Source organism: Mytilus californianus, unplaced genomic scaffold (assembly GCF_021869535.1).
Source record: "Mytilus californianus isolate M0D057914Y unplaced genomic scaffold, xbMytCali1.0.p SCAF_1, whole genome shotgun sequence".
Lineage (NCBI taxonomy): Eukaryota > Metazoa > Mollusca > Bivalvia > Mytilida > Mytilidae > Mytilus > Mytilus californianus.
In genome coordinates, this window is record NW_026262581.1 from 96,775,084 (window position 1) to 96,788,559 (window position 13,476).

Below are 13,476 nucleotides of genomic sequence, written 5' to 3' on the forward strand. Positions count from 1 at the left end.
GTCTACAGTTTCTATAAGGAGTCGACTGACGATTTCTGTCATATTGCATCATTTGTAGATCTTGTCTTGTTGATCATCTTTTGCTATTTAAAGTTTCTGTCTAACTATAATAATTCCCAAGATGGACAAAAGATTAAAAATCACCATTTTATAAGGGCATAACTCGTTTAAGGAGTTGACCAACAGTTCGGGTAATAAGACTTTATTTGTAGATCTGCTGATCAATTTTGTTGCGTACAGATTCTCTATCTTTATCAATTTTCTAGATCTTCAGTCACAAAACACAAAAATGGGTGAAAATCATCATTTAAGACCACTAACTTCAATGTGGAGTTGATTTACAATTTTGGTAATGTTAACTAATTGAAGCCCATTTAGGACCTCGACAAATTGTATTTTTAATTCGAGATTACAAATTTTAAAAATCATGATTCCGGATTAAAATCGATATAATGAATTGTATAATGTCATTTCCATAGCATAATTTGCGTCCCTAATATATTGAAATCATAAAAAGGGAAATGAAAAATCGCGCAAACCCATTTTTAGCAAAATTGGAAAAGAATAACAAATTACTTGGGTATTATCTGATAAATTGATATGCATCAGTTCCGACGTAAAAAAAATAATGATCCTAAAATAAATTTACTTGTCAACATTGTCGGAAGTCTCTTAATTGTTTAAGGTACAATGTACCGTCGTGCAAGTGTATCATTCTTATTAACAACCAATACATCTGTCTTTAGTAATTCATCATACCTATAAGAAAGTATTACTGTGTCTAAGCAACAATCTTCTTATATCCAAAGTGAATCGTGTCTACACGACAAATAGAGTTTAGTCAGACTTAACAAAAACAAAAGCACAGCACATTCTCTCTGCAAAACAAAATTTAACAGGTGACCTTCATCTCTCACCTATCACCCTTTAGTCACACTGAGAGCTTTGTGGAGCCTTAACCTCTTGTTTTACGGACATGCATATAACGGGACGTACGAATGGACGAAGGAATAACAAACGAACAATAACATGCGTTTAAACTACTAAAGATATTTCTCATCTTTACTGCCATGAGAAAACGTGGACTATTACACTACTGACTTTTATATTGTAGTCCTGTGCGAAAGTAACAAAAATAACTGAGCTGAACCCTCAAGACTATGTACATCTGTTACCCAGTGATAGTTGCAGCTTGATTACAAATATAATGGAGATTTATAGAAAAATCTTCGGAAAATCCAACTTTGCTTTGATGTTTCACATTCAAGCTAAATCAGTCCAATCAGGCTTGACAAAGAATTCATAATAGGAGTTAAATACTTTACACGCTTGTTTGCTTGAAGATTTCTGTTACATAAATCCAAACAGACGTTTTGTTAACACCTTTATTGATTTCTATTTGTTTCCACTTGTTACAGCTAAAGTTTCACATAAAGTAAGGCTAAAGTAAAGTACTTATGATTTCGTACGGATTCAGGAACCATGTGTTACCATGGCAACGTTTTCTTAAAATCACTTCTCTTGTCCTGAAAGTGCACAAACATGACTGATTACAAGATGACCATGTTTGATTCCACTCTGAACTAATATTATAGATTATCTAAGCCTCTCGTACGTCATATCAAAAGAACTGAGCAGGTGTGCTTGTGCTTAAACTAAATATCATATTGAGAAATAATTGACAAGTCCTATGTTTGATCAAAATATTTAATCACCTGCTAAATGTTAGTTGTCGGAAAAGAGAATTTCTATAAACGCTTCTACCTTGACGTATTTTAAAACCAATCGATTCCTTAAAGACAATTAAACCTCATACTCAAGATTAAGTTTCAAGAATAGTTCGGGCTACTGTCACGTTATTTTTCTTCTTTATGACTGAATCATTAAGTAAAGCCATATTTATATGGTGGGTTTGAAATATGATTCAAAATCCATAATTTTCTCTCCAGTCATTTCGATTAATAAGATAAGTTGGCCAGTCTGACATTTGACAGCTTCATTAAGACAATACGCGAGTACAAGATTAATAAAGCCAATGTAAACATTTAGCACCAAAAATAACACATTCAAATAAGGCATTAAAAAAATAATAAGTCAACTGACATGTATTAACTCTTGTGCAAGGAATTTAACAAGTATGTGCAATGTATTTAAAACAAACATGTGCAAGGAATTTAACAAAGAGTTCCAGCATAGAAATCTTTGAAATAAGGTCTCTAATTAGTAAAGTTGGATAAAGCAATCTAAAGTTGAGTTTTAAAGATGCCCTATGTCCTTATACATAAACTCATCATAGATACCATATCCTCTATTTTATTGCTGGAGATCGCTTAAATTTAGTTTGCAATGTCTTTCATTGTAATCAACCCCAAAAAAAATGCAAAATTTATATAAGTCAAAACTTAAGTCAGCTGCAATGGCCAATGGGTTCATGTCTGTTTAGGTTGCTCACCCATTTGTTTTTTTTTTTTCAATTTAACGCAAAGTTCTATAAATAACTGTCATACAAGTTGGAGGTTTAGCTTGCTATAAAACAAGGTTTAACCCATCATTTTTTTTTAAATGCCTGTACCAGGTCAGGAATATGACAGTTGTTTCAATTCGTGCCGTTGGTAGATTGGTAGAAATTGTCGAGCATTTGAGATTGTCTGGATTTTTGGATTTCTTCTTCTTTAATATACCTTGGAGTTCGGTATTTTTGTTAATACTTTTTTTTTAGATTTGGTCGATGGCTTTGAAGATAGAAAGATAATTTTGGAAATTGGTTTTGTTAATTATAAATGTAATCAACGTTTTTTAAAAGATTTGTATACAGTGTGAATCTTTCAAAAGGTTTATTGTATGTTATAGATTTTTTTTAAAGACAAAAAATGAATAAAGTATACCACACAGAAACCCAAAGACATACCATATATTCATTTTATATCAGAGAGTTTTTTTCATATTTATCAAATATAAAGTATATTTATCAAATATAAAGTACATGTAATTATATTTTAAACTTTGTATCTACTGAATTAAAAGCAAAATTAAAAAAAAATTGAGTTACTGATGAAAAAGAATAGACGATAATAACCTTGCAGATAGTTTTAATATCAAAATGGAAATTTTTAATGTATTCAATTTTAGTGGATTAGAACTAATTTAGAAAATAAAACCAAATTGTCAAAACTTATATGAATATGTCAAAAACTGGTGAAATCTGAGTGACTTTTTGACAGAAACTCAGTGAGATGTGAAGCGAAAAAAGATTTCCAATTTTCACTTTCCTGAATTATTTCTATGTTCCCGTGTCTGCTTGTCAAACAAGATCATCATTTAACATGCAAAACTAAAGAAGATTCTTGCGTGCCATGTCTTAGAATCGGAAGTCAGGAAATTCCTTTGTCAATTTGATTAATCAAAAAATTGAATTACTGATATGGAAAAAGAATAGATGATAACACTGAATAATTTTCCAAAGTAAGCAGACAGCAATATAAAAGAAAATTCAGAAAAAACGCAATAAATCTATGTCTATGTCGACTAAATCTTTATTTTCAATCTAACTTATTACAATAAAATTGCTTCATTTAATTGCAGTTTAAGAGTTTCGTTGAAACTTTATTGAAAAATTGACTTTTTGGTTTGATTGGTCTTTAGGAGATTGATGCGTCTCCCATCGCTAGCAGACTGTCAAGACGAAATAACGGATACATCGCCAGAGCGATTTAGTAAGTAGTTTTTCTTGTATTCTCAATACAGATCTATCACGAAATTGAATCAACCTCGTGTTCGATTTGTGTAAATAATCAAAGCCAAAATGGATTAATTCCCTGCACAAACTACTGTAAGGTTTTATTAGATGGCCCTCATTTTCTTTACGTAGATGTTTTTAATTTAACTATTGCATTATATCGTGTCGACGACTCCGTCTTATAAGATTTCTTTAATTTATAGAATTGGAAGTTGTGTTATTGAGACAAATAGATTGGGAACCAAAATTAAATGTCAAACTCCTAACAGTTTCTTGGATAGTTTTTCAAATCAATAATTGCAGCTACTGTAATGTTTTCATCAACTTGACACTCCGAAAGAACTCTTACAACTCTGGGTTTTAGATTAGTTAAGGATAATATTGCTTTCCAATTCTTGAAGGAAATCAAGAAAAATAGACAGATTTAATAAGATACAATACAACATTAACTAGCTTAGAGCCAATCCATTTGATTTCCAAAGAAACCGATGAAAGGGATTGAAAGAGCTTTAATTCACATAAAATTTCATTGCTTACAAATCACAATTTCTACATCCATATTTCAATGACAAATTTCTTTCATTACAGCTAATCCTACTTTCCAATTGGGCATTTCCTTAAGACAGCAATCTGAATATTATATCATTTAAACCAAATGGGTCTGCATAACACATTTATCTGCTAAACTATCCAATTATATTACGTGTATTATTCGACCATTCGTATTCACTGTAGCATTTAATATATTTGAAAAAGAGGTAGTTCTAAGATATCAAGGGGAATATTAAAAGCTATAAGTCGAAGAAAAACAAACAATACTATGACAAAAAAGAAAGGCAACAAAATGACGAACAGCAGTCCTCAGTATGCATTGAACAGAACACGAAAGACCGAGTAATACGAACCCCACCAAAAATTAGGGTTGATCTTTGGTGTTTTGGAAGGGTAAGCTGATGCTGCTTCAATAGTGGAACCCATCATGTTGCTCATGGCAAGTAGAATCGGTGATAAATCGCGTTCGATAATGTCACAATCGAGGAAAAGAGGACGGCATTTAACATTTTACTTTGGTTTACCCATAGTTGGTTCTATGCAGAAGGACTGTTGATAACCGAAAGTATCATCTTAAAGTAGTCTTCAGAAATGGCCTGGTTCTATTTCATACATTTCATTAATCACTATAGTAGCAGTTGATAAATTTTGTTATAAAAAAAAACAATAAAGTTGAAATACTTCAACAAAGGAAGACATTTCAAAGAGGTTAGGCAAATTTCTTCTGAATTTCTTGTACTCACATGATCAATGTTGATAAAAAATCTCACAATTTGAACACTAAAGGGTCTACACAATAAACAATAAAGATTAAACACCGATTTTACATACCCATAAAATGTAAATGTTATTCAGCGCTATACAATTTTCTTGACACCATGCAGTTTTTAAACAATTATGCAAATTGTGCATGTTTTGTAAAATGTTGTAATGAAAGACATCATTAACCAACGAAAATTGATTTGTATCTAAGAGACAAAACATAGCCTGACTTTCAATATGCCTGATTTTGACCTTTTAAAAATGGCCTGGCTTGAAATAAATCCAGGGAAATTGCCCCTACCTTACCTTCTTGTATATCACACAGCTCCTCGTCTTTTTATACATCTTTAGATTTTCCAATTCATATCTACACTTACCGTATAAAAGCCATGATGATGATGTTTGAAAACCGTGCATCAATTTTCCATTCGAAGAATAACAATTGTAATCGTACTTTTGCTTCATGTGTTTTCCACGTATTTACCTTGCTGTTGCGTTATTCGACCTATGACATATGTAGACATTAAGATTACAATGAACAAAATATCTTAGACTTAAATTTTAAAATGTACTTCAGAAAATGCTTGGTATCCCTAATGTGGACGTAGTCGTGATGCAAGTATATTATTAGTTACATGGTGTGTTAATGACCTAATACGAAATATATGGGGTCAGTAAATTCCATATGGGGTGAGAGCGAATCTCACCCCATATGGAATTTACTGGCCCCATATATATCGTATTAGGTCACTAGCACACCGTGTAACGAATTTATCTTACCGACTATCTTCACATGTGGTATTTTGACTAGCGGCCTATCAAAGTGATCAAGTCTTCAAAACTTAGTATTAAGATCCTACTTCCATTTGTCTATACAGAAAACAAATGCCAACAATAGCAACTTTTAAGCTTTAAATTTGTTTTATGAATTAATTTCAATCGTTCATTACATGTATTATAATTACTTCGTCTGTTGAAACCTTTCAGATTTCTTTTTTTGTTTTGAAAGGGAAGTAACCCCGTTATGCCAACAATAACAACTTGTTAGCTTTAATTATATTTTATGAACTTATTTCAACATTTCATCATCAATTTCTTCGTCTGTTGAATCCTTTCAGATTTTTCCTCAACACCGTGTTGTTTTAATTTTATGAAGGGTTGTGGCATCATTTTTGATTTGAAAGGGAAGTAACTCCTTACTAACCCCATATGGTAACTAACCATGTATGGTTGCTAACCCTATATTTTTTAGGGCACCCTATATCAAATATACATAGTCACCACGTGTAGTTCTTTAACCAATCATATCTCTATAAATCTATATGAGGTAAGATAAATATATATATATATTGGTATAATTTCACTCTAAATGGAAATGGACTTTAACAACAAATATCTTTACAAAAAGTCAAACGAAAATAAGGAATACAAAATGAAAGCGTTTCTATATAAAATGATATGGTTAATCATTCCTTTTACATCTTACAAGGTCTTAATTTCATATCAAGTTAACAAGAAAGGTTGAATACAAAGAAAATCACTCTGGAAAGTGCCCAGGGTTTCAATACATATTCCAATGACTAATGCTTCTTTCGTATTTCAGTTGAACTAACAGTTAATAATATTGTTGTATCTATCATTAATTGCGTGCTCACTTAAATGATGCATTGTTATCTATATTGTATTGTGAAGAAAACTTCAATGATACCGGTATATAACGCAATGAGATGTGGCATGCTTGCCAAAAAACAACTACCCTTTAAGACCAACAAAAATGTGAAAAATTAGAAGTACGGTTTTCAACAACGAGAACAGATCAGTTCGTAAAGTCAGCTATAAAAAGCCGCGGTATGGTAAAATTTGAAACAATTCAAAAGAGAAAACTATATATCGTCCTGACTTATAATACAATAATTAACCAAAAACAAATATGGCAGAGAGCAACCAAAGACAATCACTGGGTTACAGGTTCCTGGCATTGGACGGGCACATACGAAAATGTGGCGGGTTTAACATGTTTGTGACCGTTCATCCCTACCAGCGTTTACACATTCATATGTTTTGGCGTTGCACAGGGTCATGTTTTTTCTCAGACTGTTCTTGACGTCTGATTCATTTTAGTCTGGGAGAACATGGTTTATTTATCAGATGAAATTAGGCTTTGAACAAGCTTTCAGTACAGACGAGTACTTTGTATATATTTTGCTTGTATTTATGTCTTTATGTTACTAGCATTTGTGTTTGTGCTTCGTTCCGACTGATTTCTACACTTTTTTCTTATGTAGTGTTGTTACGCCACTTTCCTATAGGTTAAGGGGAATAATAATATATACATGTTTAGTTATGTATTACTAGTAAAGTATTAAACATAAAATCAATGTTAGAACCGATAAAAACAAACATTTGGAAATGTTGCTACACTATTAAATTGGCAAATTTTAAGAATGAGTTAATTGGACGGAACAATAAGTTTATATTGATCGGATCTTAATTTACGAGCTCTATAAACAACACCGCCGTAAAAATAAGGATGTGCTTCCCCTAACTATTATTTTGTCACATTCTCAAAATGCATGTCCGGAGTCAGGAGCATGAAGCATAATGGTTGTTGTTGGTTGGTGTCTGTCATTACTGTGTTTTGTTTATAGATACTTATAACATAAATCGGGGGTACTTATAAAGTGAGAAACGGAATCGAAACGAAACGAAACGAAATATAACGAAATCAAAGCGAAATAATATATTTTTAGCCCAAAAGCACTTAAGAATCCGACCCTTTAGGTTTCTTGATATTTATCATTGTTACAACCACGATAAAACAGTATATTTTTAGACACTCAAGTCTGTTTGATCTGTATATTTTGCCATTAAGATATCAGATATCAGCTAGTTTGCCACTGAAAATGGAAATGACTCAACAACAAAATGTTTTAAGTTCTGTTTATTAAACTACAAGCACTGTCGAAATAAATTTGATAAACAATAAATTAATTTGCAATCATTAATTACAAGATCATAGGGTATATCCTTTCATCTTAAATTAGGAACATATATATTGATATACTGTTCCCAGCTTAAATATATGCTGTTTTGACGTGGTTGTAACAATGATAATTATCAAGAGCACCACACAATTGCATAAACCTAAAGGGTCGGATTCTTAAGTGCTATTGGACTAAAAATATATTATTTCGCTTTGATTTCGTTATATTTCGTTTCTTCATTTTCCATTTCGTTTCGCATCGTTATATTTCGTTGCGTTTCGTTATATTTCGTTGCGTTTCGTTTCGATTCCGTTTCTCACTTTATAGGTACCCCATAAATCGTTGGTTTACATTTTGTTCCGGTGTCGTTTCTAGTTAACTATACGAGAAATGGTTGGCTTTTACTCTCCTGTATATATAGTTATACACATCCTTGTCCTTTGGGTTTTTGGCGAGAGTTGTTTCCTTGGCAAACCGACCACGTCTTCTTGATTTTATATTATGGAATAAGGTGATATGTTGTATGATTGCCAAATGAGACAATTTTCCACCAGAAACCAACTGACGTAGTTAGAATATGCTATCTAGGATCATCTAGAAATTCTGTCATTGTCGATCTAACTGGTCTACTTACGGTTTCCGATTGACCACCAACCTCCCTGTATACTTCATCGATATACTGTCCTTATGCTGATTATCTCTTATAAACTATGGGCCAAAGACAGAACTATTGGTTGGAATTATAACGTTAACCAAAAGTTTGGCAGAATTGTTTGTATAAGAATATATCATTTTGTCATGGTCGTGTTATAAAAAGGTCACCTGACTCAATTCTTATTATTTTTATCATTTTTCAAAAGAAAATGGAAAAATGGAACAAAAATAAAAAAAAAATAATTTGTAAGGTTTAGTGCGTATCCAACTAAAAGAGGCAGATTAGCCTTTATCGGGTCACAATGGACATGCATACCACGCAAGCAATACACCCTTTTTGAACTTTAGTTATTACTTTTTTTTTTCTTTTTTTTTTAATCTGTGAGGAGTTTACCTTAGCGAATGTAAATATTTAAATGTTTAAAGAACATCAAAGTGTTCATGGCAATCTAAGAATTAGTCATATATTATTTAATCGATAGACAGAAAATGGTACTAAACTGTTTTAAAAGAATTAAAAAAACATAAACATTGTATTCCTGACATAAAGCTACTTCAAATCTATGTTGAGACAAAGTATTCTGAATAATACCAGAAGCTCGAAGATTTTGTTAGAGATTCAGTTTATTTCACTTTTAAATACATTTCAGTGAAACATAAAACCAATTTACGTACTACAAGTAAGGGAAGCTGTCAGGAAAAAGACTTCGAAAACAGAGAGAAGATTAATTACCGGATAAATTGTTATTTAGTAATAAAATTGTCGTCCTTTGAGGAAGTTTTCTTATTAAATAATGTGCTATATGAAAGGAGACATAACATTTTTATTAAGCTAATGAAGTTATTCTGCATACATCTGATACACAGCATATGTGACTCTTACTTCTGTAACAACTAATGTTGATTTCCCTCGAGGAGTAAGTGTCAATATCAGCCTGGAACATCATTAAACAATTAACTACATGTCCTATACTCTATCTTGGTATCTCCACAGTCAAATTAAATGACATTTTAACTTGAAATAACGTCCATAACTAGTTAAAATCGATAATGGAAAATGTTACAGATCATAGCACCTCGTTAATCTTACTGTGGCTGATCATCACTCCAAATTTACTCCCAGTTTATTAGTGGAATAACTGGGTAATCTAGCGGAATATTTGTTTACACAGATAAACACGTATTTACTAATTATGTTATGATAACTTATTAAGATAAAACATGGATAAAATGTAGTTTAGCACCCTTTGTAAATACAAATCTAATTAAAGGAGAGAATTAGCACGAGGGAATGTGTTTCCTTTAATTAAAAGAAACAGAGTTTAATATGCATTCGCAGACATTCTGTTGCTATTAACTAATGAAATTTATTAAAAATATAGTATAAATGCCAGTTTTGAAGACTTAAATATCTTGGAAACAGATAGTTTCATTTAGGATTTTCCAAACTTTTAATTAGATTAGACTCCGGTATTCTGACAAACTCCTCACTTTTCATTCACTGAGAAGTTGTACATTAACAACATCAAAACATCAAAGTTTTGTTTGAATGAATTCATTGATACCTTTTTGACATTTATAAAATGCATTTGAACGCTCTCTTTGCTAAATTTATACTGAGCTGTAGAACAACACATTTTGCCAAAAATAACACATGAAGAGGATTTTCTGACGTGCACTAACTTAAATCACAAACCATCAAGATTTTAACATGCGAGAAAAATACAGATAAAATAAATTCATTTGTTTAAACATTTCATTGCTATAGTTGAAGCCATTTTATACTAGACAACTCTTTTCAGGAAGACCTGTCTTGATAACCTACATTCTGTCTTGATAACCTACATTCTGTCTTGATAACCTACATTTTGTCTTGAAAACCTATATTTCACGCTTTTGGTTAATTGTACATTTTACCGAAGCCCATAAAAAGATATAAATGACATTTCGTCAGTCTCCTTGTATAGTAAAAAAAAATTCTGTTTGAGGAGTCCTAAAACTTTACACTCGTGTAAACCGTGGCTTAGTTTATATTTGTGTAAGGAAAACTTCTCATAAACCTATTGAAATATTCCAACGAAATTTTCCCCATTTTAGTGGAGTCTTCTTGTGTACAAACACCGTTGGTGAGCAACAATTGGATTCTATTAGAGACAACAGAAGTTAACCGATCTTGTATATGAAAATCAAGATGAATGAAAAGAAACCTAAGGGAATCGCGTATGAACACCAACCGTATCGAAACCGAGTGCGTCGACAGGGTAATATAACCACCTTCTACTTTACATGCATTACCTGTCATGCGAATAGACACACTCAGTCAAAATGTCACAATAAGGACACACTCGACTCGGTAAATGTACCGATGAGACAACTTTTCTGGTATCTAATGATCTAAGACTACGGAAACATGTCAGACACGTCGTATCGGTCAACAAAATAGTAATGGTGAGCGTAAAACTTTACTCGTAACCCTGATGTAGCAGTTTTTGCACCAGAAGCACATCTCTGTTTATAAAGTAAACGGACAGAAGATGTATGTTACTGATGAGAAAAGGGAAGTTGGCAATAGAACAGCTGAAATAAATCATGTTTGTCCGACAGATCCTATAGCTTGAAGCAACCCATCTGTATCAATATCAAGAAAATATCCCCAAAAGAAGCACACTTTCTTAGTGACAGAACAACATTAATATATATCGGACAGTAAAAGATCTTGGCAAGATGCTTTTGGTTTCTGTCTTTGAGGAGGTTTTGCATGGATTTTTGTAAAATATGTGTACAGAAACAAGTTGGCCAGTAGTGGTGAACAATTAATACCCAATGGGAAACCGCATATTGCTGGAATATCAATCCAACAAACTCAGAAAATATTTTGTCGGTCAAAAATTCCACTATATTTTGATGATATCGTCTTCGGTGAATTGGTTGTTTGAATCAGTGTTGTACTTCACAAAATAACATTTTTCGTTACCTATAAGTAAGAAATTTATATCTTCGCATTGTTGTTGAAAAAGAACTGTAGAATGAAAATGTGAAGTCGACCTTTTTAATTAAGCATGGGGTTTAGAGTGGAGAAAAATCAAAAGATTTAATATTATTGCAAAGTTGAAATGATTGTGATTGATTATTTTGCTGTAAATCTTTAAAATAAATTCATCATAGATACCAGGATTAAAAGTCTGTACGCCAGACGCGCGTTTTGTCTACCAAAGACTTATCAGTGACGCTCGAATAATAAAGTTAAAGATGCCAAATAAAATACGATTTAGAAGTAGACTTCATTTAAGAAACCCCATCTAATTGATACCGCTGGTTGAATATATATCATCACAACATTTTTAAAGGTCATCTTTTACCGTAGAAAGAATTGTTGAACTTGTTGAACATCTAGACGAGCCGGCAATATATCGTTCTTTAAAACAAATTTTGTGAAGTTTTGGTATCCAGTATAAAAAAAGGGAGATTCCATCGTCCATATGAAGTTTATACCATAGGAGTGAAGGACGAATTTGTGATTTTCTAAAATCTCCTTTTTCGTGAATGATGTTGTTGTATAACCGGTATTTCCATAATTGTCGTGAAAACCATAGTTTGTTAGACAATCCAAATGCTGTTTTTTTTGTTTGTACAAAATCAGTTGAATCAGTATTGTTTTAGGCTTTGACAGCAACATATTTTTGAAGAGATGATAAAGCATCTACAACTTCGGGATTGTTGAAAGGGTTAGCCTGAAACCAGTGTTCTCATGGTACATAGTACTCTGAGAGAAATCTTTTATTAACAATACAATCCATAAAATATATAACCTGTTTTTAAAAGCTTAGCCTTTCGATATATATTCTTAATATATTTTAGCTATATATATTATCGAATTGAGTGTTATCGCTATTTCTTTCTGAATGTTTTTGTACGTTGCAGTATTAATTAGTCCCGATGTTTGTTGTAATTCTCTTATCAGCATCTATTCATAAGAGAGAGATAAAATAGAACCAATACAATAAAGTGTATATGGACAAACCATACATTTTTCATGAGGCTTTCTGTTTGAAAAAAAAACAAGCTGGTGATAGATGCGCTTAAAAGTGGGCTGTTCATGCAGTAAGTATTGAGTTTCAAATCTACGTTTTGTCAATGAAAGAATAAATTTCCAGATTTAACGAAATTTTTTCAAATGCTCGCAATTAATTTTTGCCTTGAGTCAGTCGCTGTTTGAACCAATCGCCATCAATTTATCTTTGTCACTGTTCAGTAAAATGTCAGTTTCACAACACCATAGCAACTTGTTATTAAAATCGATAAAACATTTAAGTAAGTAGAGGACTTACCAATAGTTGCGTAACATCGGCATAGATGTCAAAACAAACACTAGTGTATAGGTAAATCATTTATGAATACGCAAAAAGTATAGGACCAAACAATGAACCTTGTGGAACTATACATTACCATTTTTTAAACTTAAATGTCTTTCAGTGTGGTATGATCTACCATATGATCAACGGGATTATACATGTGCAAAGAAATTTGCAAAGTAATAGATCACTGACATCAATAGTGTCGAATACCTTACATGCCGAGACAACCCTACTTCTTTTCTTAAGGAAGGGTCTCGTCATTAAAATTAAATACGGTCAGTTAAACCTACATGTATTTGTTTATTTCGGCCAGCTACAGGAAATGTCTGATCAAAATCATTGCCCAAATTTTTAATATGTGTTTAATTTGATAATAAATTGGAAAAGTAGCATTTGAGCTTTCTTTCTCGACATGCATAAATCTAAAAAAAAA